Genomic DNA, 26,652 nt, shown 5'->3' on the forward strand with positions numbered 1-26,652 from the left:
AACACATGCAAGGCAAGCAGCTTGTGCAGAGCACTTCCCAGGTTTGGAGCCTTTATGACTACAAGGATTAATTTATGTAGTGTTTCTAAGCAGGGGGCTTTAGTGGTTGTTGATATTTCCCAAATCACTGAGGTGCACTTCACAAACATGATCAGTATTGTCCTGTTCATCCCGCTGCAATGAACTGAAGGAAAACAGGTGAAGTTTGGAATGAATCACTTTAGAAATATCACTGCCTTCTCACATTGCTGTTGGAGAGATTACTACCAGCTTGGCAGTAGCTGTGCCCATTTGTCGTTCTGCACTACAGAAACGATGCTGTCTAGACAGACAAAAGGTAAGTGATGCTGTAATAAATAGTACCTGATGGACTTTGCCTGAATTATGTCTGACTACCACAAAAGGGAAAAATAAATAAAATAATCGAGATTTAGACGTGCTTGAATTAAACTGTACATAATGCTTTCTTGAATGAACTAATGAAAATTTAAGCTTCATGCCTGTGGAATTTGATTTTAGAAAATGAACAATGCCTTTATATTTAAAAGGGTTACTGCTGTAGTGTTGCAAATATAAAATAGTTGACATTTAAAATGTCAATAGTTTCAGCATTTACTGTAGAGTTCTGACATTTTAATAGTGACCACTGGAGCTTTTGTTTGTTTTAAATGCTTCGCTTAAATTCTTTTGGCAAATTATTGTCAGGCTGGGCATCTTTGAAAGGTGGCAGCCTCTTCTGGGACTACAGCTATTGGGGAACCAGAGCCCCTGGTTTTGATGGTGACAGCCCTTCAAAGAAGGTCAGTCATAAAAATGAGCACTTGTTTCCTACTTCTGGCACTTGCATTTTGCTCATGGCAGGAAGAGAAATTCAAGAGGTGGAATGCTAATTTCTTGAAAATTGATGTGTATTGGAATTTTTAAGGATCAAAACTAGACTGGGCCTTGGCAAACCTTGTTCCTCCTAGAATTTGGAAGGTTGGGTGGCTTTTGCAAATCCCATCCCTCTGTGCCTTGGTTTCTAAGGTGTAAGAGGTTGGATGATGATGATGGTTTTTTAAAACAATCATACCGAGGTTAGTGTTAGGAAGTGGTTTCTGTGACATTTGTAGAGAATATAGCATCTTCAGCTCTTTTAGGACATGACAGTTGTGGTTTCCCTATAGAGGGCTAGGAATCTATGCTCAGTTATTCAGTGTTTTATGGCCACTAACGAAGGGCTTACAGAGAGCTTTTTTCTGCTTGAATGTTGACCATAAATGACATTGAACTAACACTTTTGCCAGGAAGATGCTGGAAAAAGCAGCATAGCAAAACAATTCATTCCATGGTATTCTCACTCCCTGCACACATACTTGCCTTACATACACTTCTAGTCCAGTTTCTGCAGTATAGATCTTACGAGCACCTGCGTGCCTATTTTAGCCCAAAGTAAAAAGCCCAGTACAGGGATTTGTTCCACAAAGTTTCATACAATCTGCACCACGTGCACAGTAAAAGGAATCAAAATTCTCCCTTTTATATGGAGAATTGAAGCTAAGTTCAATTGAATGCCTTTTGGCTGAAGCAAACTGCACTTGAAGCTTGCCAAAGTATACTTATTCTAGTGAAATTTGCTGTGTTTCAGCTCTGTCTGTAGGATGAGAAATTGCAGTCAATGCATAGTGTATGTGTATGTTAGTCATCTTATTCTTGGCTTTAATCATAAGCCACACCATAAGCTATTACTGCTAATTATAAAAACGTTGTGACCCTATACCATAGTGATGAACTGAAAACAGATTGCCTACTGCTGTTTTAATCCCAAAATTCAGCACTGCAGCTAAACAAAAGCTGAGATGTTGTCAGCTGTGAATCTTTTAAAAATATATTTACTTGGTTAAAATTCTTGATTATAAAAATAGTTGAAGAACCCAAATAGATTCTGCTTATAGTTTATATAAATGTAGTGGCTTATTTTTTTCTTAAAAGTATGTTTTTTTTTGTATGTGGTATGGAGATTTTCTGTTTTGTTACAATTCTAGAGGTTTTTTTTTCCAGTGCTTTCTAAGGCTTTTGGAGTCTTTGTGGAAGTGATGCTGCCAAATACACTGATTTTCTTTCAGTAGAATGTATGGTGAGGAATTGCCAGCATCCATGCCTACAGAGAGGAGTCTGAAGTTCTTGAACTGTGCTCAGCTTGGATCTTAAAACATTTCAGCCTTCAGAATATTTCCCATGAAGTTAAAAGTTGAGATTTATTTTCTGTCTGAGATGAATGCTATTTAATAAAGGGCCCAGGTGAGCTATCTCCAATTCCATGAACTAAAGGATTAGAAATCCTTTATGTTCTCTGGCATACTATATATTGCACCAGACAATTGAATTGAAAGGTGTGTGAGGAAAAATGAGGTGAGGCAAGTGTTCTGGGTGCTCCAGAGGAGGCAGTTGGGAGAACCTGCATTGAGCAGTAGAGGAGTGTGGCAGGTGACTGACTTGGCCATCCGTGAGCCACTTCTCTGCATGAGATCGGTGGAAAGGATCAGAAGCAAATCCTGACAACAATCCTTTAATTCCTTTGCAAGAGAAGGGAGCTGAGTTGGTGTCCTCCCTCTTATATACAGTGTGGTGCTGTGGTTTCTGTCTCTACAGCTTTTTAAGGGGCTATTTTAGATTTAGAGATCACAACGTTCTGGTGCCATGTCACAGTTCTTGCAGTTCTGTTTGAAATATTAAATAACTGACCATAGGAGTCTTGAAATGGGAGCTATGTATCTTTGCAGCAAATTCAACTAGTCTGTGCTTCTTGAAGGGAAAAGAGGAGGAAAGAAAAGCTTGTGGCATGCCCTCTGTGCAGTCTGCAGAGAGGCTGGTGTGTGAGCAAGGGGCAGTGTGCATGTGCAGTGTCCTGGGAGGAAGGGCATTCAGGGCCATTTCTCAAAGGAAAAACTGTAGCTGTGCATCTGCTTCATGCTGTGTCTCCCTTCATACAGCTATTCCTCACCTTTCCAAACAGTCTGGAAGCCAGTACAGCAGTGCTGCATCGTAGATGTGGGTGTCTTGTGGTTATAAAGGGAACAAATAAGGTAAAAGATGGAGAAGAATAGCTCCTACAGCACACACTTATGCACACACTGATTAATTGTGCCATGTCAGTGGCCTTGAAACGCTGCTGGAGACGCTGTGGTGCCTGCAGGTTTTCCCAGCAGCTTTAGTCTCTGTGTGTCATGGAAAGATTAATGCTGCAAGACACATGACATAAGGCTATAAACTGACCTCACATGCCCCACGATGACTTTTGGAACTGGTAGATAAGGTTGTTCTCCAGCTTCTTTTTGTATTTAATGAGCTATTATCTTCCTGCGGGATCCTGTAAATAGTGCCATGATTTCTCAGTGATGCCTAGGGGCTAAAAAGATGGCCTTTTATGGTCATCTCTCGGATGTGGTGTGGTTTTCAGTAAGGAGTTAACGTTGGAAGGTTATTGTTGTAGCTCTAGTGCGTCACACATGCCTATTTACTTGTTTTGTCTTTGGTTGTAAGATCTAGAAATGGAGCAAAGACACTTGAAGCCAAGCTCCTGATGATGTTAACACCTCCATGATCTACTAGGACAGGAAGAACTAGTCACAAACCTTACTGTGTTTTTAAACTGCCCTAGAATGGCTTTCCCTAGCAAAACTATTTACAGTCTGTGGTTTAACAGATGACCATATAAATGACTTTTTTCAGAAGGGGGAACTACCAGTTACAGCTCTGGCTGCTATGTAGTACTCAGCAAGCTCTGTTTATGCAGACTCATAAAACTGAAGCAAGTTTGAACACACTAGGACTGAATGTTGGAAAAACTTCCCATTTCAGGGTGCACTTCTGATGTTTAAACCCATATCTTCCTGCATTATTCATTCTTCTGACTTCAGTTTGGATAGAGTCAGCCTGAAGTAGCAACGTTTTTGCTTAGCTTTCTGTGCATTATAGCAATATTGCTTTGGTAATGGTAATTTCCATACTAAAATCAGAATATAAGAGCAAATAAAGCTTTCTTTATTCAAAAAGTATTACAAAAGATCTGAAGGATATGGATTATCCATTTTTAATGTCTTTGCAAATCTTATGACAGCACTCAATCATATTTTGTTGTCATGCTTTATGGACATGGCTGTTCAGTTATTTTTCAGAATGAAATTCTATTTGTATTAGAGGTGCTATGGCAGCTTTTTTCTGTTAGCAACACAATAAAATAAATTTGTTTTATATCAACCGCTGCTTTAGTCATCTACCTTCAGAAGGCCTTCAAATGTTGGCAGAGGAGGTGGATTCTTTCAGCAGTGTCTGAGTTCTGAGAAACTTTGCTTGATGTCCTGTCACGGCTATTTTCTGCGAAGTATGTTGATGCTTGTCTGGTATTCTCTTAATGCTATTTGCCCTGGTAGTGAATAGATGTGCAGAAAGGAAAAGGAAGCAGACAATGACTTAGTTACATGCACGCTTTGATTCTCCCTTGCTTTCAAGGCTCAGCTATCCTGGCATAAAAATACCGAGGAGGGTGGCTTGCTTTCTAACACTGCAGCAGAAAAAAAAACAGAAGTGAGATGTGGTAGATCCATAGGTGTTCAGATTAGTCCCCGCTCTCCTATTTCATTGTTTATATGTTAATTTCCTAATGTGTATGAAAGACCAGGGTGTCCTACCATTATTCTCACCCAGCTGGTAAGTTGTGACCTGCCTGATGATAAATACTACTTTGTTCTGAAGTTGCGTGTTCCTTCTGTAATCAGTTTATCTAGAATCATGCAGGAAACTCCTCTTTGTGGCTTGGATATGATCAGCATATGCCTTACTAAAATGAGGACTCCTACTAGTCTGAATCAAACCTGTAGATTTTGAGCTGACGGTGAATTAGCTTTCTGCTTTTTGCTTTTGCTTCTCACTTGCATTATTAGAGGGAGTGGATTTTATTTTGAATAGAATGATCTTGATCTAGTCTTGTTTTCCTCAAGATGCTGGCTTTGTAGCCAAATAGTGTCAGAAATGCCAGGCAGAGGAAGGCTTCTGAAGAATCCACCAGGAGGGAAGGCATTGGTAACACGAGAACACTCTGAAGCGTGAACAGAGATGTAGGCTATTGGCAAAGCTAACAAAGAACTTGTGAGGAACTGAAAGTTAGGAGTTAAAGCCTGTAACAGGCTGTATGAGTGCGTATATATATACACATATGTATAAAATCATCTGCTGAATTGCAAGGAGTGATTAAAATGGTTTTTGTATAGAACTCATGAGTTCTAACAACTGTCCCTGCTTTTTCCAGCAGCTCTGACAGTGAAGCATTCTGACACCTTTTGCTGAGGATTCTCATTTAGTCCAGGAGAGCTGCTACTCCAGTTTAAGTTAGGAGATAGCTTGGTATTGACCCAGTCCTCCTGGTCAGCAGCATGGTGGCAGATAAGCTTTGTCAGGAACTGAAAGCCTCAGTACAACTGAGAGGCAAATTCATCCCCGAGCTAACTCCATTGAAATCTGAGTTACGATAGCCCATAGGATTATTCAGTCCTGAATTATTCCCTATGTAACTAACGAGTTTTATTAAAGGCCTAGATTAATGGGATGTAGCTTTTGCATTTAAGGGTCTGTTATCTTCTAGTCTTCTGTCTTGTTTACTTTTACAGAAGCTGCCATCCTAGTCAACAGTTAAATTGTGTGCCTCTATGGCAACTTTCAATGAAAGAATGATTTATTTGTGCATGCATACGCATCTTGGACCTCATTTATAACTTAAGGGATATGTCTGAATTGCTGCAAGCATGATGGTTTATGGTTTTAAGTAAATAATTCTACCCCATTGGAAGCCTACTAAGGGAAAATACTAAGTGATTGAGAAGCAGCTATGATGTGCTAGAGGTCTGTTAGATTTGGGTGGGATATAAATTCATTGACCCTGTATGGAACTCCTCTAAATCCAGAGACTTCAAGCTGTGTGTGTTTTGTTCCTTTTTAATCTCTGAATCTGAGGCGTAGTTCTCAAGCTGGATCGATCACAGATGGAATTGCAGAAGATGAGCACCACTGGCTTTCAGAAAGTATTAGCTATTAGTCATAATAATTATTTCTTATTGGAAGTTGTGTAGTTATCAGCTTGTTCCACATGGAAAAAAATATGGTGTACATCTGGATTATTTCTAAGTTTTTCCTGGAGTGCTAAATGTGTATTTCATGTGTTTATACATTGGCATTTTACATTATGGATATATTGCATATAATATATACATATATTGTTTTATTATTATTAATATTACATATTATTATTTTATTTGCATTATAGTTAAGTAAAACCTACTTCTTAATATATTTAATTGCTTCTGAGTATGGTTTCATTAGACCTAATTCTGCTTTTTGGTTTTATTTCTGTAATTCTGGAGCTAGCTGGTGTTTCTGTGGTTGTGCTGAAGGTAGAGCTAGGCTCTATCTTGTAGGCTTACATCAGGAAAAAAATTAGATATTTGCAATCCAAGCTTGTTAATGATATGGAAAATAGTAATGTTTGTTGTTGCCTTTGGTAGTTTATATGGGAGGGAGAAGCAATATTACCCAAGTAGAGGGCTACAGCTGAAATGTGCAGTATGAACAGTCACAACTGTGTATATAGTATGTTAACCAGAAGAGCTGCATGGGTGTATTACTTCGACTGTTTTTCCTTTGGAGGGCTCACAGAACCTGTACAAGTAAACTCAGCTCTGTGGTGGAATTTAATACCAACAGCATTCCCCTGATAGGGAAGGAGTAAGGCATGGCAGGGGTACCTGAACTTATGCTGTGGGTCTGAATGAGCCATCGGGTAATATTGTGGAGCTTGGTGATGTAGAGACTTGATATAAGATGTGCATTTAAAATTTCATAATCTTTATTCTTTCCTAACCCCAAATTTAGGTATGGGTGGGATAAGCTATAAAAGCAAAGTACTCCGTGCTTCCTGAGGCTCAGAAGTAATACTCTGTTTCTCAAGCGTTCCCCTCTGCCTTTACATACTGTCTAAATAGTTTCTGTACTAACCCCCACTAAGTCACACCAGGCTTGTTTATCATCACTGTCCCTAAGTTTTCTCTGGTGTTATCTTCATGAAAGCCAAGCAGTGACAAAAACGCTTTGGAGCCCTATGGTGCTAAGAAACCCTGAAAATGAGTCAGCCTTAAATAATTAGTAACAGACAACAATTGCTCTGTTTTCCAAATACGTGAAAACTCCTCGGAGTTGCTATGCGAGTTAATTTGACATGATTTAATTGCATGGTACTGGTCTGTGAGTCAGAAAATATATAGAGCGAGCTTTGTTTATGGTCATGTTATGTTCCAAAAGCATGTGTGTATCTGCTTGCCTCTAGGAAAAATACCAGCTTCTCTGGCAATGACTCGCTAAAGTTGGGAACCCTCCTCTGGTTCACTTGCAACTTTGAAAAACCCTGCTGCGTAGGAAATGACACGTGGCTGGCTTGAAGTTGGCAAGGCCTGGGGAAAGGGATGTAGGACCTGAAGCAGAATTGCACAGTGTGAGCTATTTTTGTGTGCGTGCTTCTTAGGGACCTGTGCTCAGTGCTGGGAGACCCAAGTCGCGATGCTTGCGTATCTTGCACATCACACAGTGCTGTGTGTGTAGGGGTTGTAGGGCTCTGGGATCGCTGCTTCTGTCCTGGTCCAGGTCAGTTACACCCCACTTGTGATGGCGACCCATCTTACAGACACTGCCAGTGCTTCTTTTTGGGGCAGGAAAACCTTCCTTGCTACTTAACAGGCCTGCAAAGCTCAGCACAGCCCTTGGTAACGTGGTCGTCCTTACATCTGCACACAAGTCGTATTTATTCAGGAGGGAGTGGTCACTTGGGTTTACAGGTTGGAGCTTTTCTGGTGCTTTAGACGTTGGCCTGTCAGGTCACAGAAGTCTAGAATTCTTTGCCCATGTATAGCAGGAGCACCGTTTCCTCCTCTGTTTCTAAACCCTTTAAATATTTTAATCTGGTGACTTGGGAACGATTAATAATGCTTCGGTAATGTATTTTGATAGATATTTGACAAGAAAAGTACTATTTATAGGAGTTGTATTGCATACCCTGTAGTAAATAATATTTATAAATGACCAAGTTTTTTCTTAGTAGAGAACACAGTCTAACATGACTCAGATGGGGAAAGGAAAGCTCCCTTTTAGAATACTAATAATGCTCTTCCAAATTATTGGTTTTTAATTACTTGTTGCCAGAATTATGATGAACTTTTTTGTCTGCGTGGTACCACAACTACATGTCAACATCCTGATGCTTGTGCAAGTGCCAGAAGCCTTTTTTCTGGCAACTTATGTATGCTTTTTCTCTGGTTTGTGAGATCACAAGAGCCCAGTTGTTTTTTCTCAGAGAAAGGGCATTGTCCTGTCTCCTTCAGGGAATGAAGACAGGGTCCGTGATTCCGTGAAACGTTTGGAGAACGTTTTCGTGCACTTACCTTCCAAGGCCTGTACAGAAGTTGACTGAAGCATGGAATAAATTACAGATGTTCCACTACCTCAACTGACAAGCTAGCAATGTAAGCTTGCTTACGTTAAAATACTGCAGAATACAGGCACACTTAGCCTGGAATTGTAGGAGCAACTGTGGTTCCAGACTAAGTGTTCAGAAATTCATTGTTGTGTTCTTGAATTGATTGCTCTTTCACATATTTGTGTAAAACCTGTTTTATAATTCAGAAGTCTTTTAAAAAACAAAACAAACAAACAAAAACAAAAAACAACCCACAACCAATCTACACACAACTAAGTCTAAAATCCAGTGGTGCCTGGAAGCAGTGCTTGCCTGCACATCCAGCTCTTTCATGGGGGATTGTACCGTGGTGTTAACAGGATGTTATTCCATATAAACTGTGAACCCATCGTACCCTAACTGAGGCTCATAATTAAAGGATCTTCGCTCTGTAGACACTTCTTGATGAAGAGCAAAGACACAGATTCCAGAGAGCAATTGAGTCCTTTAAAGATCTGATTCTTTAATGGTCTTTGGTGATGCCTTTTTTTTCTGGTTGTGGAGGAAGACTAAATATGTGTTTACATTAGTATTTAAATTCAGGTCAGGACTGTGCTTTTAACACACACGGCCTCACATTTTGGCTTGCATGGAACAATCTTGGCGCAGTCTCCAGCATGTTACCTTCTGTGGTCATGCCTCCAGAAGGTCTTGATTACCATTTTCAGTAATATATTAGACATCTTTTTCCTATGGCTTTGAAGTAAAACATGACACAACAAAGAAAAGCTACATGGTCATCTAAGCTTGTTGGTTGCACAGCTTTGTGGTCATAAATTATTCTGTAAGAGCTTCATGTGTTACTGGCAGAATGGAATTCAGCCCCTCAGGAGCTGCTTTCGGGTTTTAAGCAAAACCTTTTCATGTTTGCAGAGGCTTGTCACTTCAAAATTTCATGTTGCATTCCAATATATGGACATACAAGGCGTTCCCCTGTATTTCCTCTGTCCTCTGTTTTGTCTGTAAACACTTCCGAGGAGATTCAAGCTTGGTCATCCACCAAACAGCAGAATTCTCTGCAGATTTTTGGAGGCTTTTTGCAAGACAGATACGGGCTAGTTCACACAGTTCAGTCTGGGTATATTTCTGGGTGGCTATTTCATGCAAGTATTGCTGCTGTGGAAATTTTAGAAAATAATGAAAGTCCCTTCTCTAGGGATTACCCTAATTTTGGCCAGTGGATGAGCTTCTTGTTTATTGTAGCCAGGTCTAATATAAGAATTTGTGCTCGGAGTAAACATGCATCAATCTAGTTGCCACTGGGTAGGCACACACAGTACATAAACAAGAAATAAGAAGGAATCTGTAGCTTTGCATACTTGAGTTGTACTAGGGACAGGATTGGAATAGACTGTTCTGAGATACGGCGAAAGCTGGACCAGGAGCTGAGGCTGTGATGTGTTGTTTTTTTTCTTTTCCAAAATTGTTTTGTGGAATTTCTCTGGTAATGAAGCTTTTTCTACATTGGTACGTGGCATTGCATAACATCAGACAATTGTATTTTTTTGTTGTATAAATATTTGCAAAATTTATAATATAAATAATAGCTATATACATGTATAGTGTAGATGATATTTATGTATAGAAGAAATAGTGCAGGAACTTCAGCTTCAGGAGTTACTTTGCATTTTGGTAGATCTCCTATCTACCTCGAGTTTTGGATGTTACTTAACATTTAACATTTAAAAATCACAGATCATGTTTCTGAAAGTTCGTACAAGATTGAAAACATGAGTGTTTGCTCAAACTCTTTCCTGCTGGAAGATGCTTGACAGTTTTTACACGGTTCAAAAACATTCAAATCAGATCAGATGTAAATTTTTAAGAATTGTAGCTTTTAGATCAGGAGCCAGACAGATTAATGCTTTGTGAATTAGATTAGAGTTGAAATTGTCTGAATGTGTTTGATACCAGACAGCTAACAAAAATTTTTTTTCCTCTTGAATTGGATTAAACTGTTGTAGTCACAGCAATTATGTGGTGGTTTGTGGCCAGTTTACTGACTCTTATTTAAATAAATTTTAAGGAATTTTGTAGGTTTGACCTTTTGTAACATCAGATAGCAGCAGGAGCTTGGAAGGAAACCAACTGGCTAAAGAAATGTCAGATTTTCTCAAGCATATAATCATTATTGAAGATGAATTATATTAAAACTGCAGAAAATCTTTGAAAACTCCCAAAGTTTTTTTTTTTTTTTTTTTTTTTTTTTTTTTTTAGTGTTTAGTTCCCGACAATTTGCAGGGCTTCACTTACAACATGCAATAAAAAATTAAGAAATAGTGGGTGGTATCTGCTACTCTGAATACTTTGATGTACTCCTGATGCTTTTGTCCTAGCTAATAACTACTTACTCTGCTTGCATACTAAAACTGTTAAATAACATCCTGCAGAAAGAGAAAGGAAGGAAATTCATGGGAATGTCTGACAGTTTCTCTGGAACTCTTACTTCCATTTTAAGTCAAGTGACAAATACTTAAATCTCTGTATCTGCCTTAAGGATGGTTGTGGTGGTTTTACCGTGCTGGGCAGCTAAACCCCACAACCGCTCTCTCACTCCCCCTCCTTTAGATAAGGAGGGGGAGAAGTAAAGCAAAGAACAACTCACGGGTTGAGATAAGGATACTTTAATTAAAGGGAAATAATTATAATAATTAAATAAAGACTACCATGAACTAAACAATTTAACTAAGGGGAAATAAAAGGGAAAGGGGAAAAAGGGAGGAAAACAAACAAACAAAATAAATGAAAGCTATATGGAAGTGCAGAGGAAAGAAATTACTCTCTACTTCCCACAAATGAGCGATGATTGACCACGTCCTTGAAGCAAGGCCTCAACGCACGCAGCCGGTGTTCGAGAGGAGGACCGACGTCTTCTCAACGAGAGCCCACCCCTCCCCTCTTCTTCCTGTTTCCACCTTTTATTGCTGAGTGTGACACCACATGGTATGGAATATCCCTTTGATTGGTTTAGGTCAGCTGCCCTAGTGATGTTTCTCTCCTCACTTTTTTTGCCCACCCCCTAGGAGGGTTAGAGAAAGGCCCAATGCTGTGCCACTGCTGCTCAGCAGTAGACACAACACTGGTGTGATAACACTGCTGTTCCAGCTACAAGTACAGAGTACGGCACTGAATGGGCTGCTGCCGGGAAAGTTAACATTCCAGCCAGACCCAGTACAATGGTCCAAACCCAGAGTGAGACTCCAGAGTTGTTTGAAACGTGTACAAATAGTGGAAAAATCAGTGAAGTGTCATAGTAATAAATTCTTGCTGATCTGTACAGGATCAAAATCCAGATGGAAAAGTTTCTTTTGTATTTGCAATTTAATAAAAAATTTAATTAGTCACAATTTCATTTTAAGCTCAGAAATGGGAACGTAGCATCAGTGAAGGAATGCAGGAGCTTGTCAATGAAATCACTTTTTCCATCTATTATCCATGTTTACTCTGTATAATGTTTTTTCTGGTCTTAAAAGCCACCTTCTGTATGTCCCTAACAGATATATGTAAAATACATATAAAATGCTTTTTTTGCTGAAATTGCAGCAAAATGATGTGAAACAAAGCAGTAAACTGTCTGTTGCTTTGTATAAAATAAAATAAATGAAACAACTTCAGGAGGGTTAACTTAGTTCTCTTGACAAAAGCTTTAATTTATTGCCGAAGAATACAGCTTGTTTTTTCAAAATAGCTAGCTCTTAAGCAGTTTTTGTTAAATTATAAGGCCCTCACTTGTTCAATCCTAATTTTAATCTTACGAAGTTTAAGGTTACAAACATGAAAATAATCCAAAAAATCTATACTGGTGTACCTACAATACATGTAGCTGGGTTGAAGATAATCCTGGAAATTAAGCTGGTATTTATTACAGAGCAGAGCTAATGAAAGCTGATGATAGCTAATGAAAAGCAGCCACATCTCCTTTGTAACAGGCTATTTCTCAAATGCAGAGAGAAATGAAAGGTGTCCCCTTAAAACATGAACCAACTGTGTCCCAGTTCTGTGGGATGGTGCCTGAAAAGATGCTTCAGGACTTGAAGCAAAACATCTGTAAGAGGTGGTGGGGTGTCTCTGAAGTTTTGTCACGCATGAGATTCCTGGGGAGGGGAATAGAATAGGGCCTGAAGTGGGTTCTCTCCCCAGAACTTGCCTGCTGTCCTGATTTGTGTTGTGAGTTGTGTCAGAGCCGATATATCTCCAATATAGCTCTGCATGGAAGGGGTGAATGGGAGCACAATTGGTTGATCTTTCCCTTTCTTCTCTTTTTCAGCTGTTTCACTGTACCTTAGCTTTGTATGCAGTGACTTTTTGTGCTGCCTCTTTCTGGATGACAACAGCCTTGTGTACTTAAAGGGTAATGCCATCTGGGCTTTGGAAGCACTGAAAAGTCAGTGGAAAATGTGAACTACTGAACTGGTATATTGCAAGAACAAAAACAAGTCAGGAGTAGAAAGCAGCTCTTTCTGTTCTTAGATAACAGAATATTCTATATGCCTAGGAGGGACACTAATATTTCAGGTTTAATTTTTAAATAAATAGATTTAAAAAAGAAGAACAAAATAGTTCAAGGAATGTAGGGTCAGCTCACTAGATACATTCAATTATTTGCTCTGTCACATACTTAATAAAAAGCAAAAGAGCAAAATAGTGGCTTAAAGATGGGGTTGGAACTTCCTAGGTTCCTTTCAAGCTAGAGTGAGGAGATGGGCTGCTGGCTTTTCTAGGGAGGTGCACTGACACCCAATGTGCACCCAAGCTTTTCTTGCAGTTCTTCTGGATGAAAAAAAGTTTGTTCTCATACAAAACTGGGAAATTGAAGTTCTCAGCCTTGTTACCATAACACTAGAAATGGGCCTAAGCCCACTGAAACCAGAAGCCAAATCTCATAACCACATAATAAAATCAGACCAGCTCTTTTTAATACTCAAGCTTTACAGTTTGCAAATGCAGACCCTTACCTGTGCTTTTGCAGATCATGGGATGCTTTACCAATATTATTATCAATATTTCAAATTATCAATATTTCAAATTACCAATATTTCAGATCCTGAGTTCCTCAAGCTTCTGGTGTATTTCCAGGGAGTTTCTTAGTCTAGAATCGCTTCACTGCCTTTTGCTTAATTATCACAACCTTTGAATGCTGTGATCTTTCTTTTGTCCTAGGTGAGCTTTAGTACTAATCTTACCTGTAGAAACAAAAAGCATTTTTCTGTGGTAGTTTAAACATCCTTCTCCAGTTACAACTGTCTCCTGGTCTCTTCTTACCTGACGGCAGGTTACTTTTCTGTCAATGACTGCTCCCTTCCTGAACCAAATGAGCTACAAATGCTGTAAGTAGCTTAATGCATTTTGAGTAGAGATGATTAGGAAACCCACAGGCAGGTTGCACAGCCAGCAAACGGGAGATGGCAGGAGAGGCAGTAACCTGTACCATGGTGCAGTGCAGCTGGGGCAAGTATTGGTGTCAGCTAGCAGAACTGGTGCTGGTCAAGGTATGCCATGGCCTTTGCTAATGCTGTAGGTTCTTTAGAGGGCCGTCCTTTCCCTGTGTAAACCACCCAGCTAGCATAGAGCTAGCATAGCAGCCCTATGATGCCTCTGTCCCTTCAGAATTCTCATTATCGATGGTGGTAAGGATTGTGACAGCAGAGCTGAGAACAAGCTGTGAAGTTAAACCAATGTACTCATTACAATCGGGTTTTATTAACTTTAAGGTTGGGAAAGCAGAAGCGTAGGGAATAGATGCTGTGAGTGACCTCTTAGCAGAACATGGAGGACTTAATGTTCAGCTCTGTGGGCCAAAGTTTTAATGAAGACAGGTGGCAGAAAAATCAATTGGTTCTAGGAACTGCACACCGGACAAGATCCATTACCTTGCAGTGCCTGTTTCACCTCAGGCTCAAACATTTTGGTCTGTGGCTCTTCGGTGTGTGTTCTAGAAAGGAGGAGGGAATGGTTTAGATACACACAGGTTTGGTTGCCAGCAAATCACCCAGATTTCCTTTAAGCTTTGAATTAAGTTTCTCCCTTCTTGGGAAGGGAGAAATTAGCTTTTGTTAAGTGCATACTGAATGGATTTCCCTATTTCATTGCTCACATTGAGAAGGAACATGAGCTTTCTGTATAACTCAGCCGTGTGCATGTGGAATATCCTGTGAGTCAGGTGTGCCTAGAGATCTGCCCCAAACCTCTCTTGGTTTCCTGATTCTTGCCCCATAAACAGTAGCTTTTTTGTACTAGGACTGACTTGTACACCATGGTTACTAGTCATAATGAGATCTTTGTTCTTATTTCAGATTTTTTGATTTCTCCCATATAAAAACAAAGCATCACTATTTCAAAGTATTTTTAAAAGTTTTGGCTTACTCCCCACTTGCATTTGCCACTTGATGAAATGCCACCTGCCCTGGGAGGTTTGTGACCCTCACCCCTTGCTTGTGAGCTAGCCACCAGCACTGGAGAAAAAGGCTTGCTTTCCTATGGGCTGGATTTGTCACCTCCTTTCTTTAGGAGGAAGCTAATATTCTTTGCTGTATTCCAGTTTGTGGGGCCTGATGCTCATCCATCTGTAGCAGCTTTGCAAGAACCGTGGTTTTACTTCCATGTCAGCTGTCTGCCCACAGGGTGAAATGACAGGATGAATTTTTTTGGTTAAGCTCATTACTTAAAAGTTGATTTGAGGGATTAATGGTCATAATGATGTTCTAGAACCTCGTGACCTTGTAAAAGTTCCTAATTTCTGTTCCTTCTGTCCATCCATATATATGCGCATGTATGCGTTTATATGCACTGGGCAATGGGTGCAATTGTCTTGGAAGACTGTCAGCATCTTCCACTGCATCTTGCTGACTTGAAACATCTTTTGCAAAAACTGTGCTTTTTTTGTGTGTGAATTTTCATCTTTCTGTCAAAACGAAAACCACCATTTGGGCAAAAAAGCATTGACTTTTAGATGGGGGAAAAAAAATGCTTAAACTACTCATACCTAGGCAATCACTATTTAACTGTTGTGGCAAAGGATCAGAAGTAAAATAGCCAGAGAATTGTTGTCAGGTGTTTAGCCTCCTTAGCTGTAAAGTTTTTGCTTGTTTAAAGATAGATGAGTTCATGTTCTTAAGTGGCCTTTTGTTCATAAGCAACAGCTGCTCAGGTGCAAGCACTAATGAGAAAAGGAAGATGCTTGGCAAGGACAAAAATGACACATCTATCTGCAAATTAGTTCTTAAAATTATTAGCTATTATAATTGTTAATTATATGCAGATAAACAGTGAATGATAGGTGGTTTACACTGAGTTTGGTCAGCAGTAGGCAGCCTGTGAAGGTAAGCTGCTTCAAGCCTTCTGCAAGGTTGTGCCACCATGTGTAGGGTTTTGTTCTTTTTATTATTAAAACTTGCTTGATAATCCCATTCTGTGAGTAAGCTTAGGCTGTGTGATAGTATTTGGGGTATTGATGGCTGAGGCTGTATTAATGGCAAGTGACAGCAAATGGCTTGTGATGTTTCACAGAATTGTCTCTTTGGGTTACAATAGTAGAATCACTGCTTAATGGAGCATCATGTATCCTTCTGTCAGAAGGGAGAGAAGAATTTTGACAGTACCAGCACAAAAGACCGTTAATATATCATTTTTATTATTGGTAGTGTTCTTATTGTATAGAATCCTACATTTGAATGATCTCCTTCTGTAATTTGTAAGGGTTGTTCAAACCATAAGATATCAAAGTAAAGTCTGGGTAGATACAAAACATTTAAGGCTGTGAGCAAGAGGACACTATAAAGATGGTTGAATTTAGTCCCATATTTTGTCCTATATCTTTTGAATCTTTGGGAGATGTCTTCTATGTCGAGTGATGGCATCTGAGCCTCTCTGCAGACAGTTTCAGCTTGGCAGCCCTCACTAAGGGGCTGTCAGAGAGAATTCTGCCATTACAGGGGATGGAGATTATAATAGAGACACCATTTTTTAGTTTGTGAAGTTTTTGCTTGTCTATGATTTTTTTCACTTTTCCAAATCAAAGAAATACGTGCTATTGATTCCAAAGCTTTCAATTTAGCAATTCAGTAGCTGTAACTGATGATTTTTCAGTCGTGATGAATGTCAAAATACCGAAATTTCTTACGATTTGCTTTCATATGAACTACAAATTGAAATGACAAGCACCTCTTCTTTGAAATGTAGTATTATTTCTTTGCTTGATATTACAGCTTTGATTTATTTATTTATTTTGCTTTCCCTGTATGCTTTATTTCTCCTTTAACTCTCTGGAAAGGTTTATGGAAAAGGTAACAAATCTCAAAATTAAAAAAATATACAATTTGGTGGAGTAGATGTAGGTGAAGCTTTCAAAGAAAATAGAATTTCCACTCAAAGTTACAGACAGATTATCAGTAACCTAAACTGCACAGTTGCTCTACCAGAACAGGGTCAGGAGCAGCTCATGGTAATATTTGGGCTGAAAGCCAGCCTGTGGCACTGAGTCACAATGAATGATGTTCTGTAGATGGCTAGACTAACCACTTCAGCAAGAAAGTGAGATAAAAATAGGTCTGCTTGAATTAGAATAGGATTTGAAGCTAGATCCAATGAATTCTGCACTAAGCATCTGCCTATCAGTTGGCTGCAGGGAGGAAGGCTGCCTGTTCTTTGTGTTGTAAGTATGCACGTGCATGAAAAACTGAAACTAAGGAATATTCTAAAAGCACTAATGACTAACCTATTTTACTACCTTTCTGTGTTCACTTAAATAGGCTATTTTCATGTCCTTGATCTCCTAAATTTTATTTTATGGTATTTGGAAAAGTTAGTGAGAAGCTCCTTACTAACTTTCTGAAGGTGACAATTCTGTTCTTGTAATCTTTCTTACCAGGTTGCCTTAATGTTGCTTCTTAAGTGGCTGTGACAAGGTTGGTGTAGTTTGGATCCAACTGTAATCCTGTTATCTCATAACCTGTTGTTCAAGGATCAAAACAATATTTTTCCAGTTTGTATTTTATTAAATCCATGTATATACCTGCATATGAACTGTCATTCATGTCAGTGTCTACCTTCACTTCCATATGGAGATTACTTGTAGAGAGTTGTTTAACTGTAGATGCATGTCTACAATTACAGGAGCATTTGTTTACATGGGTAAATGCTTCTCATTTCCCTGTTTCTCATCTCTTGATGTTATCATCCCATGGGTTTTACTTATAATTCTCATATATTGTTTCAGATATACGTTTCTTTTTCATGTTGTATACTGCTGTTCTGTTGTTGTTTAGACTATATCCAAGTACATTCTTCCACTGATGCACTAATCTTATTCTCTGGATTGCATTATAACAGTGCCTTGCGTGCATGTCAGATCTGCTTTCAGTTGATTGCCAGATGCCATCCAGAAAACAAAATGTGGACAGCTCTGGACACATGTTCACAACTGTCGCTGCTTATCAAACCTACCTCAAGCAAGCTATCCCTTTGGAAATTAAATTTATGGAACTGCAGGGATCTCAACCTTGTTGGATTAAATATCTGGCACCTAGAAATGTGGAGTTACTGTTGAGCTTCTAACTCAACAGCATCACTGAATTCTGTGCGCAGAGTTCAGACTTTTTTTCCCATCTCACACACTCAGAAACAGCAGAAGGTAATTTCCTCTACCCTGTCTCCTTTGAGCCAAGCTGAGGTGTCAGTAAGATGAATAGTCGCATTTTTTTCAGAAGGTGGTCACTTTATAGCTTGGTGCTGCCTTTAAAGCATACTTTTTGATGGTGCTCAGACAAATCTGGGGGGGGGGGGGGAAATCTTGAGGATTGGAAGTATATTACTTACCTTTAAAATTTGTTTCATATTTCATGTCCTTCCCTAGGAATATAATTGTTCAGTGCAGTATTGGTATTGGGTATGTCTGTGATTATTAAGGACAGGGCGTAATGAAGAACCTATAAGTCAGGCTTTGCAAAGCACAGACTTGAGATGCCTGTTTCATTTCTGTTGCTCAGAAGTGAGGATTCTGCATTTCATCCATGAGGAAGAGTAGGGGACTTGTGGGTTCCAAAAATGCTGTCATCCAGGTGGAAATGCTTGGCACAGGCATGTGTCCAGAGCTGTAACTCCTCAAACTTGGAGCTCCAAACACATGTTGTGGTCCATTGTGGGTATCAAAGCCATGGTCTCTTTCCAACAGGTAAGTAAGACTTTAAATATCAAAAATAATTGAGAGGTACTGCTTGTACAACAGTACATGATGATTCAGTATTCATCTGACATACGGCACGTGTGTTCTCAACTCTGTGCTTAAAGATTTTGCTTTTCAAGGGATTTGTATACTTAACAGAAAATAGTTTTTGGATAAAAAAATATGTTAGTGTTGGGTATTCTTATGTATTTGCAAGGAAATGAAACTGCTGGTCTGAAACTTAATTGATCATTTGGCAAATAGGATTGTTGCTTTTTAGATTCTGATTGTTTTTGTTAAAACATCTGTTGCAGCATAATAGAGCTATTAGCTTTGTAAGCAGTCTTGCCATCAGATTATTGCACAAGGTTTATATATCCCCTGGGACCTCGGAATTGGTTGTTGCAGCTTCAGAGAACGGCTTGATGAAAAGCCACTCGTTGCTGGCATCTATATGATGAACTATTATTCATGGCCAAGAAAAGTGTATGACTTACTTGTTGAACAATGATCGAGTAGGTCATTGTAGTGAACGTGTAGATGGTGTGCGTCTTTCAGTAAGAGAATGATTTGTGTGGGTCATGAACGTCTGCGTAATCATCTTCTGGAAGTAACACAAGCAAGCTGTTACGAACCCGTCTTTAGACATGCTCCTTTCCCTTTGTGCTGTTCAAACAATATACAAAGCAGTGATGTGAACTGGATTTATTCTTTAGAGTCAAGTAGCAAGCCAGGTTCTTATGCAAGCTTCTCTATGCAAATCCATCTTTTTTAATGTCCAAATATTACCAAGACACTTACACAAACTGGGTTGGAATTACTGAATTGAAGCATTGATGTTGTGACTGTTCCTTCCGTCTGACTTCAACTCAGTCATAGATCTCTTCTCTCTCCTGAAATAATTACACTGAGCTAAAAAGGAAACCTGTTTAAACATGTTACCGCTCCACTCTTAATCTTTGAAGCAGAAAAATTGGGAGCTAGTAGGCCAAATGGGGCCTGAATTCTACCTGCCTTATGTTCTCTGAGGCTCACCAATGTAGAGACAGAGGAAGTGTAAGCAGTTTCGAAGACTCTTGAGTGGTGTACAGGAATTGTTGCAGCAACTGGGCTTCTCCATTCTTTACAAACAGGCCTGGAGAACACAGTGATGGTCGTGTCAGTAATGCTGGATGCTGGGAAAATCCTGGTCTCCATCTGAGTTCACGGAATGAAGGCCCCACGTGAAGGTACTCTGAATCCTTCCCTGCTATTCAGTTGCCCAGAATCAGTGAATTGCAGAAGTGACTTTACAGAAGTGGTTTAACTCTGAGTATTTGGTTTGATAGGAGTAGGACACCAAGTCATCATCAAATCATTTAATAATAAAGGGTAGTGTATGTGTTAGAGGAAAAAAGGAGCATGTAATGAAAGTCAACTTCATTACAAAATGTGTGAAGGAGCGTTTAAGTGCAGACATATGCAGTGTGGAAGATCTCAAGGGACTGCAACACTCCTCTGTGGTACTGGCAACGCAACCCCAACTGTGCATGCAATCACAAGGACCAAAACTCAAGCTTTGAGCAGGCTGGTGTCATGCTCCAAGCTGTGTGAGCTGCCAGGGCACAGCTGAGCAAATATTTCTCAGAACTGTTCATGAATAACTGCTTGGACCAAAAATGTCAGTTGTAGTTTTGCTCTGTTTGCAAACCTTCATGTTCACGTTTGGTAATATTGTAGCAAATAGTTGCTTGCAGGAATGTCTCTAGAAGCAATAATAGAAGCAATAATTTTCATGTTAGAATTTTTGGAATCAAATACTTTTCGCGGGGGGGGGGGGGGATGATAAAGCTGAAAACCAAATTCTGAGCATTAATCTCACAAACTCATAAGAACTGGAATTCTGTGTCAATTAGCTGAGACAACTGGAACTCCAGGCCAGTCTGTGAACAGTTTGTGATCGGGAGTTTAGGAGGAAAAAAGTCTTGTCTGACTGTACCCTGCTTGATTATTTTATGGCTATGGCAGAAAGGAGGGAAATCACAAAACACTTAAACTGAAATCAATTTATTGTACTATTAATGTAGGTGTCTTAAACTGTGTTTCATTTTTCTCAGGCTTAGTGACTACAAGTAATAAACCACCAGCATCGATATCTTCTGAAAATGTACGTGGTATCATGTACTTGGGTTAAAATTGATTTTTGTCCATGTAGTCTCTTTACTGAAAATGAAATCAATGGTTTGACCATAGATTTTTGCCTGAAATGATAGTGAACTTTACAATTTGATTTATTCTAAAGCAGAATAGGTGTTGCTGCTTTTGTTGGGTCTGTGCTGGATCAGAGCTTTCACTGCTGGCTGGCTAAATCTGAGCTGTTCATAAGGCCAGGAGGTTGGTTCCTTGTCTGCTTACTGTGAACTTGGAGCTGAACTTTGGGAGAACCATGCTTCAGAACGCTCATGTTAAACATAATTTTATATAGCTAGAATAATTTCAGTAATCAAAATTGGAATTGATCTGCTGCTCTGGCATACATCTCCATACACGTACAGCGTGCTGTTAGTCATGTGTTCTGAAGGAACATCTTGGGCACTGACCTGTTCTGCCACACCAAAGAGTTAATTTAGTAGCAAGAGCATTTTATCTTTATATAATAAAATCATTAAAGATGATTTTAGAGGAAATGGTTAGGCAATAAATTATGATAAAATAATGAAAGATCATCTTGATATAAGAAGAGAACTGGTAGTTGTGCTTAATGCCACTCATTCCCTAAATGCAATTTTAAGTCACTTTTTTGGGTGTTTTAGTGAGCTTTAATAACTGAGTGAAGAGTTCTAATGCAAAGTGTGTGCCGTTGCTCTGCTCTGAGGTCTTGCAAAACTTTCCATAGCTGTGCTGTACTATCACTGTTTTTGTTGCTGAGGAAGCAGTGGGACTTTCCATTCTCAAAGAATTACTTCTGATTTATTGCTCTAATTATCCATTGGATTATGCAAGTGAGTGTTTCTAGTTCTTCCCCAAATATAGCAGTATATTTGTGGTTTAAGAAAAATAAAGCTGAATTGTTTCCTCTTCAAAGTCCTTAAACAAAAGATTATTAGTTGTAGCTATTACTTTTGAAAGGAAAAATTAGGTGCATTCTGACTTTTCCCCAGCCTCCAATATTCACTCCAAAGATAAAGCGCAGAAGCTTTAAGAAGAATTTTAAGTTAATTTAGGTTGTAAATATTCAGGTAAGAGGGCAAACTGAAATCTTGTGTTTAGCTGTAAGAAAAGCAGATGTTGAAGAATCAGAGATAGGAAAGCGTAGTACTGCTGTTCCTGGTGGTTTTTACCATTAGTGTCATTGGTACCTGATGTGCTGTTGCTTTCCTGTGTGGTGGAAAAGGCTATAATTTAGGTTCTTTTTTGAGCAAAATAGAGAAATAACTAGAAAAATTCATATTAATGTTATCCAAATGCAGACAATAAACTTGTTTTCTATGGTACTTTGAAGAGGGGACAAAGTTTCTGTTATTTTAAGTGAGCCCTGCCTAATTTTATTTTCCAAAGTGTGCTAATGCTGAGTCAGACTTGCAAAAGGACTGAAATGAGGTCAAGATGGCAATGTGGTAAATGTGAGGGCGCAGGGTAGCCAAAAGTGGAAATATCATACACAGACTTGCTGAGCAGCAGAATTGGTTTAAAGAAAAAATTGTGAAGTACTTGTATATTAATGAAGCAACTTGGAATTATTTTAATACTAATTTTTGGTTTTATATATTTTGCATCATTAACAATTGGTACAAATTCTGTTATTCCAAGTTCTCAGCTGTGTTAAATTTATTTTTTTTTTGCTTAAAGATAGAGGAATATAGACAATTGAAGGCTGTACCTTAACAACACTGATGTATTTAAAGTAGCTGAGGGGAATAGATGAGTCTCTGTACCTGACAGGAAATCTGTGTGTAGGTAATTCAGATTATTTAAGAGAAGGTTCCATTTGACTGCAAGAGTCGCGTCAATTTGTGATGTTCCATGCAGGAAAATAAGCAAATTGTTTAAGTTGTAGCAACAGATCATCATTATCCATTTTTTCCATGCCAGATGAGTAGCTTTTTCTTCCTGGCTGATCCATAAATTAAGAATAATGCTCTTATGGCTATTGCTAGTGATGGCAAGTTAATGGATGAACAGAAGGAAAAAGGGAAACTATGTAGCCTCAGGGAAATTACAGCTGTTGTGCTCTGCATTTAGACTGATTTGTGTTTTTTGAAGGCTTTTTTTTTTTTCTTTACTTTCCAGTGTCTGGTTGTGAGACTTTGATTTGCCTTGCTGTACTTACGTTCCTGAAGGGAATTCACCTGTGGAAGTGAAACTACCCACAGGGCACTACCAGGCTGTGACCCACCTCCTGAAGGCTGAGAGCTGCACTGAGTTCCTGCTTTGGGTTGTAGGTGGCTGCCAGGCTGCACAGCCAGGCGCAGCCTTACTTGTGGAGGCCTTTGGTGCAGGGCTGCGAACTCTCCTGCTCCAGCCCTGCTGGCCTCCGAGGCCAACCTTCTGCCTCCACGGAGCGTGCTGCAGAACCGGTGCCCCGCAGCTGCTGGGAAGCTTGGGCTAGAGTTGTGCAAAGGGCATCTTGCCCATCACAGCTGGGAGGAGGACTGACAACGAGCAAAGTTCTCAGTTCAGCTTTTAATCAATTGCCAGAAGTAAATTCTTGGTACATAAGGTTTTCCTTTATACTCCTTTTTATGTGCATATTTCTCAGATTTTATTTAAATAATTTTATACACAATATTGGAATAATCTGTTACATTAATGCACAGCTTAAAACAGTTCTATTTACACTGATCACAGACAGAAGAATGAGGACAAATACTTTACATTCACCATCTTTATCAGCATTTTAAGTATAGCTAACCGGCACACGTCACACACATCCATATCCATATTTATAAGAATTGTAGTTGTTTCTAATTACACACGGGCATGTAGGTGTCTCCCTTTCAAAAATAATAATAATAAAAAAAAAATACTGAAATGCCATTTCCCCAGATAACCAAAGACATACAGGGAAAAAAAAAGAGGTGAACAGACCTGCAGATTGCACAGTTAATGGAATTGAGCGTGGAAATTTCATGGCTGTGTTTGGACACTTTTGGTCACTGGGGCACTTTGGAGAGTATTTTTACTAGTGGCAAGTTCTGAACTCCTATGTAAACTTATTCCTGAAAACTGCAATATGATCTCTTGCTTTGGAAGTAGACCTGTTGGACACTAATTTGGTTTAATGTCAAGTTGTCTAACAACACAAAATTGCAGCCAAAGGATGCTCTGTTTCTTTTACAATATAAATTAAAAAAACATTCGACTTGTTCATATGATATTAAGGCAGCAATGGAGAATATTGTGCTACAATGTGCATTAGCTGTAGATAATGTTTTATTCTCCTTGATTGCGTGTTTATATTTATACTCAAAGGCCAATGTGCTATGGAACTAAACTGGCTGACTACAAAATCCTATAATGGAGAAATAGGTCCTGTGTGATAACCTTGTTACAGCAAAGTTGAGTTTCTCGCCTTACAATATACACTTATATTCTATGAAAATTAAAAAGAACTGGTAAAAATATTAAAATATTTCTTATACAGAGATACCCTTATCTAAGGTAACGTCTAGTCACTGCTATAAAAAGGCATTACAAATTAAGGAAAACACTGGTGTAAACCAAGTAAACACTCACTATAAAGCTTTTATCTGTAAGGCAAATCTTGATCAGGCCTATTAGGAGATAGTTTCAAAATGTACTAGTTGGAGACTCTCCCTTTACAAGTGACACTATCCATACATAGCGCATGAAGGCTACGTCTTGCAGATGGGCTCACTGAGTGCACCGTAAGTCATTGCAAATGCAGGTCACCTGCAAGTCGGAGGGCTCTTGGTGACCACGAAACCATGACACCTTTAAGAGAGCTGGCTTAAGGCTTAGTGATTTTCTTAGTTCACTGAAATTATTCTGTACCCTCGTTAAGGAAACTAAGCAACTTTTGGTCAGCATGGCAGTAAAAGAAACACCTTTAGAAAGAAGGAGAGCAAAGCACCTGGGCTTGCTGTTGGTGCTGAGGCACGGGGAGGCCCGCTGGTGGTAATGGGGCCTTGACTTGAAGGCTGAACTTTTATGTGGGCCTGCCCTGCCCGTTTCTCCTTTTCCCTGACCCCATTCCTCCCCAAAAGCTAGCATCCAGGTATCTCCACGTCCCTCTAAGGAGGGCAGCTTCACCCAGTACTTGGGACTTCTGTTACTCAGAGTTCAATCTCTATGTGCTTCCACTAGATCAATCATACAGTGGTTAAAAGCTGTCTAAACGCACTGTGTTAGATGGCAAAGGAAAACTGATAAAATTCTGACACTAAATGCAGCTGGTTACATTCTTCTGCTGGCTGACATGTCCTCACCTGCCGTCTAGTTCTCTGCAGCAGTCAATATCCAATGCATGTAGATGCATCTCAATTAGTTGTCAGGCAGTGAACAGTACTGCTCTACCAATTACCTGCTAAGGATCTTGGGCCTAGGTAGATAGAACTTTTATTTAGAACAATGTGCAAGATATCTGAAATACTGTCTCTTAGGAAAAGCTTCTCTATTCATGGCACGGTGTGCAGGGCTTCTCATTCCCCAGGTAAGCTTAAGCAGGCAAAAACGAGCAATTGTACTTCTAATCACAGCTAAAGAACGCGTGTGTGCTTACTTGGTCATTGAGTGCTCTTGGGTGACAGCCAGCAAAAACTGTCCTTCAGGAGTATGAATTAGAGGGGAGCAGGTGCTTGGAGAATTGTTCCTGTTGAAGTCTGCGTTAAAAGGACTGAAATGGCTTAACAAAAAAGCTATTTTCCATAGCACAGAAATACTCAAAATGGACCCTTGAGCTACAACAATTTCCTTTATCTGATCCTCTCTGAAACTCAGTGATGCAAGGTCACCGAAGTAACAGGGCTTAACTGACTGCTTAACTTATGTCAAGTACTTTGAAAAAAAATAATTCTTGACTGCTTTGCAATGTCCTGTACGGGTGTAACCTTTTCCTAAAGGAAGCTAGCATGTGCTGGCTAGTCTTCTGACACAGAGCAAATACAAACAATTTCACACTGTTCTCATGTACCAACCGCTATCAGTTTGGTAAAGGAAGGTCTGTAACAATTCCTGCATCCAAGCAGCTCACTAATTCAGTCCTGTATGGTGAGTTCTGGCCAGCTTTGCTTAAACTAGTTCATGTGCTTGTATGTGAGCTCTCAGCTTGTATATAGATATGAACCTAGTAAGGTTACATCAAGATCCTGTTGGACTTCTGCAGTGTACTCCCAATTGTTTAGCTTCATCTAAGAACTTAGCTTGCCACTGCTTTGCTAGGTCAGGCCACAGTCCCCAACAGGAACATGGGTGTGAGTCTGAGGAAGGTAGGCTGAAAAAGCATTTTCTTTCTGAGCAAAGCTTCCAAAAGTTTTTGTAGAAGATCTGTCTACCACTGCTACAGCCAAGCTTGTTTGTCGAAGTTCCAGTCTGAAGCATCATGTTGGCCTTTACTGTAGGGAGATCAAGCTCTTGCACATCGGCTGACCCATGTCAGCCCTGAAAAAACTGTTGGAATAAACATTTTACTGCTCTGAGAGGCTCAGAACACGCACACAATTCCTGCAGGTAGACTAATATATGCTGTCACTTATTGAGCTATGATAACTGTGCTATGTCTGAGGACCTCAGGCCCGTTTTAAAAAGTTTTAACTGGGTGAAGCAAATAAGCTATTTTTAAGTCTTGCCTCTTTCAAGATCCTTGATCGAAGGTTTAAATCTGGGTCTTAGGAAAGAGATTAAGGCTTGCCAATGCCTTGTAAAGCTCAGTGAAATCAGTCCAGGACGTGAATGACAGCTACCTGCCCCCACAAAAGCAAATAACTGTTAATGATTGCTGTATGAATCACAAGAACTG

The 26,652-nt window shown here is 39.5% G+C and overlaps 1 long non-coding RNA gene across 9 annotated transcripts in view; it reads left to right on the plus strand.

Moving 5' to 3' along the window:
- LOC311443265 overlaps positions 1–26,652 on the plus strand; it is a 328,368-nt gene that overhangs the window by 17,669 nt on the left and 284,047 nt on the right. For 2 of the 9 annotated variants that reach the window (XR_014697159.1, XR_014697161.1), the window contains one exon: positions 22,965–23,393. The exons of 5 other annotated variants lie outside the window; for them this stretch is intronic. This is a non-coding gene — a long non-coding RNA (uncharacterized lncRNA). Of the gene's footprint in view, positions 1–19,828; positions 19,925–20,023; positions 20,865–22,964; positions 23,394–26,652 lie in introns of those variants that run through there. 2 more of the 9 variants (XR_014697160.1, XR_014697162.1) reach the window with 2 other exon arrangements.

The sequence above is a fragment of the Aythya ferina genome (assembly GCF_964211825.1).
Source record: "Aythya ferina genome assembly, chromosome: 12".
Lineage (NCBI taxonomy): Eukaryota > Metazoa > Chordata > Aves > Anseriformes > Anatidae > Aythya > Aythya ferina.